The sequence below is a fragment of the Vicia villosa genome, linkage group LG6, assembly GCF_029867415.1.
Source record: "Vicia villosa cultivar HV-30 ecotype Madison, WI linkage group LG6, Vvil1.0, whole genome shotgun sequence".
In the NCBI taxonomy this organism is placed as follows: domain Eukaryota; kingdom Viridiplantae; phylum Streptophyta; class Magnoliopsida; order Fabales; family Fabaceae; genus Vicia; species Vicia villosa.
The window spans coordinates 33,787,981-33,796,275 of record NC_081185.1 but is presented as its reverse complement, the minus strand read 5'-3'; positions in this window follow the sequence as shown (position 1 = coordinate 33,796,275).

The following is an 8,295-nucleotide window of genomic DNA, read 5'->3' as shown; positions in this document are numbered from 1 at the left end:
ATATTTTTTTATGATTTTACACTCATATTTGTATTAATAAAACAATAACTAGTAGAAAAATTATTTTATAACAAAAAATAATAAGAAAATTGCTCTAGAAAAAGAAAATTTCTTTACCCACCTCCCTATGGGTGGTCACCTCCTGCGAAAAACCAAAACTACCCCTGCTTCGGAAGTTCATTTCCGAAAGCGTGTTTTTTTAAAAAAATTGACTTACTTCGGAAGTTCATTTCCGAAACAATTATTTCGGAAGTGAACTTCCGAAATACTGCGATTTTTGCAGATTTATCAAAACACTCCCCCTCCCCCAATCATTTACCCTAAATCAAAACAAAAAGTGGCAGAGGCGAAAATTTGTGCAAACAGAATTCCAAAGCTGCATCAAGGCTCCAATCACACTGCTAAACAACATTCAAAAGCCCTCAATCCTAACACTTTGTAAGTTTTGAAATTTTTAGATCTATTATTCAAATGCATGTTATTTAGGGTTTTAATTGCATAAATGATATATGGCTAGGTTGTTAGTAGTATTTAGGTTGTTTAGAAGCATTTTGATTTGGTTTGAAGTTTGGTTTAGGGGTCTGTCATGGAAGTTGCAGAAAACTCCATCGCAGGGGTGTTTCGGAAGTTCATTTCCGAAAACACCTCCATCCTAGTTTTCGGAAATGAACTTCCGAAATGTATCAGAAGTTCAAATTTTTTTGTTTTTTATTTTGCGCATATTAATCGATTTCAATTGTTTACAGGAACATGTCTTCTAGAGAGGGCGCTAAGGGAAGAAAGGATTCTTCAAAGAAAGAGGTGAAAGAGGTGAAGGAGGTGAAGGAGGTGAAGGAGAAGAAGAAGGTTTCGACCGGCTCTACTTCTCGTTCCCAGGGGGCCCGGGGCCCGGATGCTCAAGCTCAGTCTTCAGGCGTGAGAGTCGTGATCAACGCTGATGGTTCTGAGACTGAGTGGGATGAGGATTGGTATAATTATCTTCATTCGGAGGAGTTCGCTCGTCGGGAAGAATAACGTGTTTTTTTTTGTTTGATGTGTATTTTGTAACGCTCGTCGGGCAGAATAACATGTTTTTGTTTTGTTTGACGTGTCTTGTTTTGTTCTGATTTCGGATTGTATCGAATAATGTTTTTGTATTGGATTTATCATCTTAGTTTTTGGAAGTGGTAACCGGGGCTGGAACATATGACGGAGGAGGTGGATGTCAGGAGGAAGAAGAACCGGAGGTACGTCCACCGCGAGACAAATGAGCCAATCAATGTAAGCTATAGTTTATCATTATCATCTGGGGACGTCATTTCTAAAAAATCAAGATTAAAAATAATAAGATTTTTTTCCCAATTTTTTGTAATGACGTCCCCTGATGATAATGATAAACTATAGCTTACATTGATTGGCTCCTTTGTGTCGCGGTGGACGTACCTCCAGTTCTTCTTCCTCCTGACATCCACCTCCTCCGTCATATGTTCCAGCCCCGGTTACCACTTCCAAAAACTAAGATGATAATATTATCGTTGTAATCTTCACCCGATTAAATAAAGCGAATTGAAACTTTAATTTTCGTTGGAAGTCTTTTTTTCTCCCCACCACTCTCTCATCCCCACCTACCCGTGTTCAACAATATGTAACTTAAATTTTATGTAATATTATCGTTGTAATCTTCACCCGATTAAATAAAGCGAATTGTTGTTGTTTTTCATTTTATTCTGTCCAGACATATTTTCGGAAGTTCATTTCCGAATTCCCCAGGGGGGTGCGTTCGGAGATGAACTTCCGAAACACCACATTTTCTGAAAAAGTCACTTTATTTCGGAGATGAATCTCCGAAATCAATATTTTATATTAAAAAAAACACGTTTTCGGAAATTCATTTCCGAAAACACCTTTTTCAAGAAAAAAAGTACAGTTTCGGAAATGAACTTCCGAAACAAGGGGTATTGTGGTAAATTCACCGGAGGTGGCCAAAAAGGTTGGGAGGTGGGTGAAGAAATTCTCTAGAAAAAACAACAAACTAAATTTAAAAATCTAAACAAACAACAAAAAAATAATATTAAAGCATGGAAGCTTTTCCCAACCAAACAAACACATGTTTGCTTAGAACTAAAAAAAATCTGAACCTAGTTGCAACTTAAATTAGAAAATAATCACCTAAAAATAAAAAATAAATTGATAATTTTTGTAAGCCGTTGGACAATATAATAATAAAAATTCATATTCTCCATAATGACGAGTAATGTGGTTAAAACATACATAAACCCATTTCCCTATTTCACGACCTATATTTCTTGACTTATTACCTTACAACCCCGACAGGTTGTCATTCTGGAACATGCCTTGCCCGCTTGTTCTTGTGCTCTGTCGCACTTGCACTTTTCTATCTTGCATACTTACTCTTTCAAACAAAGCTGAGATTTGCGAATTGCACAATTATACATAAGTATTATTTGTTAAGTTGTATTTTATTATTAAATTTCATGCACAAGTATCTTATGTTTGATCATATGAAACCATGTGACAAGTTTGTAATGGCAGAGTGGAAGCAGATTATGTTGAAAAATGTTTAAAGGAAGAAGTAACGGATTGATTCAATTAATCAATTTTATTGGATGATTGGAGGGCTTTCTAAAGGAAGCTAAGTTGTATTTGTAAGAGATATACAATCATCTTAATAGAGAAATAACTTTGAGAAAACACGGAAAGGAAGAAATATAAATTTATAGAAAAAAAATTGTATTTTTAGGTGTTAAACGTAATTAATCATGTGTAAAAGTGGAACCTTCAAGATTACTACTAGCTTAGCATAAATGTGGAAGTATATTTGGTGAAAATTAATTTGGATAAAAAACAATGGCTAATAGAATGTGCTTGTTGAATGTAGAAAATGTAAGAGGAGTAAATAAGGTTATTGTTATTAAGAAGGTTATTAAGTTGCTATTACTTACTTGTATTTTTAGTCGTACAAATGACTGGTATAATGGTGCATGTAATTTGTAGGTAAGGTGGCAAAACAAGTGCAGTCCGTTTGACATAGGCATGTTTTACTTGTACTTTGTGCAAGGTAGACTATGATTTTAGACTTTTATTTTCTAATGTGTCTGTTTTATTTCAATCCTTTTTTTTTTCGGGTTTTTGAGGGCATGAATATTAAATAATATTTTTGTAAACGAATCTAGCTGAGTGCAAACGATTTTTTGTGTTGAGTCCGTCTATACAAAATTTTGTCTAATTTTAAATGAGACTCGCGCTAGTGGACGGACGGTGAAATTGGTCCTCTTGAATTAGTCATTCGCAAGAATGAATATATATATATATATATATATATATATATATATATATATATATATATATATATATATATATATATATATATATATATATATATATATATATATATATATATATATATATATATATATATATATATATATATATATATATATATATATATATATATATATATATGGGAGCATATCAAGTGAGAGCATTTTTAAATGAGAGATGAGAGAAAGAAATATCAACCATTGGATTCATCAAGAGAGAGAATGTTAATACGTTAATTAGGCTATTAATTTCTCTCTCTTAATGAATCCAATGGTTGATATTTCTTCCTCTCATCTCTCATTTAAAAATGCTCTCACTTGATATGTTCCCTATATATATATATATATATATATATATATATATATATATATATATATATATATATATATATATATATCCAATCTTATGCATACCATACCATACATCAAACTACCAACTGCAGATGCATAAAGAATATTCTTCACATCTTCTTTGTCTTCTACACTTGTAAGTAGGGGTGAGAATAGACTGGGCCAAGTTAGACTTTGCTAAGCCTGAGAATGGCCTGCTAAAAATTTCAAAGCCTAAGCCTGGCCTGTGGTCTATCATAGACTTTTTTTAGACATGAGTCTTGCCTTTTTTAAGGCTTGTTGGCCTATTAGCCTGCATAAAAGCCTATTTAATTTGAACATTTATAAATAAGAAAACAAACTAATGTTTAAAAAGACTAACAAATTAAAATATTAATAAGACTAAACGGTTAATTGCGTTTACTTATTTAAGTTTATCTATTAACATAAATTTTGCGATACTATTTGTTAAAGAGAACTAATGAAAGTAACTTATAACATTGTTCATAAGCTTTTTTTTAGTATATTTTCATAAGTTTTTAAAGATAAGTAAGCTTTAGTTTGATATTTTAATTCAAAGTACAAGTCAAATATAATAATAATGATAATGATAATAATAATAATAATAATAATAATAAATTTATTTTATTAATTTAAATAGGTCAGTCTAATAGGCTTAAAAGGTTTTTTTATAGCTTGTGGTCTAGTCTTTTTAACTAAATAGGCTTATAAAAATGCCTAGGCCTTTTTCTACTTAAAAAAAGTCTGGCCATGCCTGCGCCTATGTAGCCTAGACCATAGACCCCTGTTAGTCGGTCTGGCCTATTCCCACCCGTACTTGTAAGACATTGTTCAAAATTCAATTTGAAATGACTAGCAAGTGGAGTACTCACGCGTTTTGAATTTCTCATGTTAAACCTCTCTAACACCTTTTCAATGTAATTGTGTTGATAAAATCATAAGTTACCTTTCTTCCTTTCACGAGAAATTCTCATGCTAAAGATTTGTTGTGCAAGATCCAAGTCCTTCATTGCAAAGTACTTGCTTAACTCTTCCTTCAAGCTTTGAATTTTCTTAGTGTCATGACCAACAATCAACATGTCATCAACATATAATAATAGAATAATAAAATCACAATTATATAATTTTTTCACAAACACACAATGATCAGCAGTAGTTTTACGAATTAAATTTTTGTACCATTGTCGCGGAGTTTGCGTGAGACCATATAAACTTTTCTCCAATCTACAAACAAGCTATTTTTTACCTTTGACTTTGAAGCTTCAAGTTTCTCCATGGAGATCTCTTCCTCCAAATCACCATGAAGAAAAGCAGTCTTCACATCAAGTTGCTCAACCTATAGATTCAAGCTAGCTGTTAATCCTAGCACAACCAGAATGGATGTCCTCTTCACCACAGGTGTTGCACCCCAAAATTTGCCCTATATTTTTTTCTATCTGGCTTTTGATTTAAAATACCATTTGCATATCTATTACTCAAACCATCCAGAAAATCATACATTTGCATCATGTGCATTCATAATCAAAGGATCTTGGCAGAGACTTATCTATTATCATATCAAGAATAAAAGGATGTTTGGCATTTGTTCAATTAAAGATCACTTGATCAGATGATTTTCAAACACTCGGGTTTATTTCCCTAGATATTTTGTGATTCTTAGAGATTGAGCTAAAGCCTTTGAAGAATATATAAAGAAGAGGAAAATGCAAAATTCATTTCTTAAAAGTACACGTTACTTTGGAAAAATCAGCATAAAAACCAAGTCTAAGTTATTACATCATTACATTCCATCAGATAAATACAAAGGAAAAGAACCATTACAATTATGTTACATCACCATTCTTTCACAAGTCAATATTCCTATTCTAAACCTATTTCTCTTCATTTCTTCAAGCCTCCAAGCCAAAAGTCCATTCTGTTTCACCATAATTCTGCAGACATTCAAAAAAAAGGAAATAAAAACAGTGCCTTAAGCTGCTTCACAGAGTTGCCAACCTGCACTCGAAAGAGAAAATCATCATTCTTCACAATTACTACGTAGTCCCAAACTCCCATTAAAAGAAACTGTCCAAGGTTTTCTCTGCTGCCCCTTGTCGATTTGAGATCCCATGCTTCCATTACCATATAACTGGCCCTGCAACACACGCAAAAACGTATTCAGCATACTTCAGTCACATGTATAACCATTCCCATCTCATGCCATCTTCAAAACAGTTCTGAAATTAGTTCAAAACAATACCTGCAGTGCCATCCAAAATCAAAAGGAATGCGGGTCGACACGAGTCATTATCACGCCAAAATTCTTATGTATTGTGAGACATTGAGCTCAGAAAAGGGGTTCAGACCTGCAGCAATTTACAATCCATCAATCAACAGGAGCATTCATCCAATAATATTTCAAACAGTCAGCCAAATCTATGTCCATTTCCATATTATACACCACATTCATGCCACTCTATATCAATACAAATACACACACAGTTTTGCATTTATATTTATCATCATCCTATTCAATTCAAGCATGAGGACTGAACCCATTTAACCAACAGTTCACTAATTCCCTAACAGTTTCTAATTACCTATCATAACTGTCAAAACCATTTGTAAATAACTTTCAAACTAACCTTCAGAACCTATAACCACTTTTGTAACAGACTATAACCAATTCATAACTAACTGTCAACCTCCAACAGAATCAGTTACACTAACCTATAACAGAATTAGTTATTAACCTATCCTAACAGTTACAACAGAAGAAGAGAATCCAGATAACTTCCTAATAAAAATCAGAAAATAACAGAAGGAAAATCAGAAGAATAACTAACCTCTTCAGATTCAATCTCCACCTTCAGTTCCATAACAGATTCTTCAATCTAAGGGCTCAAAATCCTTCTGCCCTAACTGATTCTCTTCCCCCAGCCAACCTCTATATAACAGAACCTTCTTCATTCTTCTGAGTTTCTTCAACCATTTTTTCTGCTCTTCCTGAACCACCATTCTTCACTTCACTTCCCACTCTCTCCTCTTCATCATTCACTTCACCTTCACTCTCCTCCATAATCATTCTTCATCACTCTTCAATCTCCCACTCTCCATCATTCTGCTCCTTCATCACTCTCTCTGGACCACCTTCTTCACGTTCTTCAACCTTTCTCCATCATCTTCATCACTTCACACTCTGCTTCAAAGCTCTTCACTCATCATTCTCCACTTCGATTCCTCTCTTCAATCTTCATCAAGCTTTCATCAATCTTCAAACGCCTTCAAGAACCACCTTCGATCTCCAATCCTCAACCCTTTTCATCATTGATTCAATCTCCAAGACTTCAAGGCATCAAAATTTCCATCTCAATTCTTCATCAATCACAATCGGAATTCGAACATCTACAATCTTCACAGAATCGATCTTCTTCAACGCATCTCCAATCTTCGATCACCATCACGTTCATCATCCAATCTTCTTCAAGAATTATCTGCATCCAACGTTCTTCATCATCATCATCACAGCGACAACAAATTGATCTCCGTTAAGAATTTATGATTTCAGAAACAAAAAGAAGGCAACATTCTTTAACTCGAGTTCAACAGAGCGGAGAGACGGGACGAGATCGGAGAAAAGTAATCGGAGCGAACCGAGAGAGAAGAGAGGCCGAGGTAGAGACGTTGTTCTCATTGGAGAAGATTAGCGGCAGTACTTAGAAGCTTTGCTTGGATATCCATCGGAGAAGAAGAAGAGATAGCCGCCGCTCGTGAACGAGGAGAGAAGGTCTGAAAGGGAAGCTCAATAGCCACAAGTAACGAAACCCTAAATTTCCTCTTTCAATTATTCTTTTTTTTTATTTTATTTTATTATTTGTTTCCTTTAAATTCTTATTTTGATTACCAAAATTGAATAAAATCTGTAAACAAAATAACACGTTGGGCCGCGAATCTACTACTCATCACCCCCTGAGCCCATATTTCTTTTGGCAAACAATTTCTAGAATCTGAACAAAAAACATAAAGCTTGGGCCAAATGCTGAATACACCCCCAAGCGGCCCATTGTAACGCGTTGGCAAACTAAACAATTCTCCCTGGGCCTGATTGCTACAAAACCTCCCATTGAGCCCGTGTACTCCCCTTTTTCTTTGCATACAAAAACGCCCTTGGGCTAGGCCTGCGCCCTAACTGCTTTTCACACCCTGCAATTCAGGATTGCACCCCCCTGTTTCCATTAACAATTTAGATCTTAATTATTTTTTTGTTATTTCTTTTAGTAATAAAAATGGTGATTTTTCTACTATTGTTTTAGACTTTAATCCAATTTTTTTTTGCATATAAAAATAATCATAAAAAGCGTTAGTTTTTAGGCTATTTGTTTTTTAGTCTTTTGCTTGACTTGTAATTCAACTTCTCTCATAAAAATCAACATAAAAATAATAGTACTTTTATTTCACTTTTGTGCTATATTTTGACTTGTTCTATTTCATGCTCTTGTACTATTTTCATGTATCCTACTAGTTGACTTCTAATTGTGATCTTTATTTTCATGTTTCTTTTAATCTTAACCTTAGGTAGAAACCATGATAACATTAGGTAGAAATTCCCTTCATGCTTAGGCTAGTTTCTTTTCCTTTTCAACTT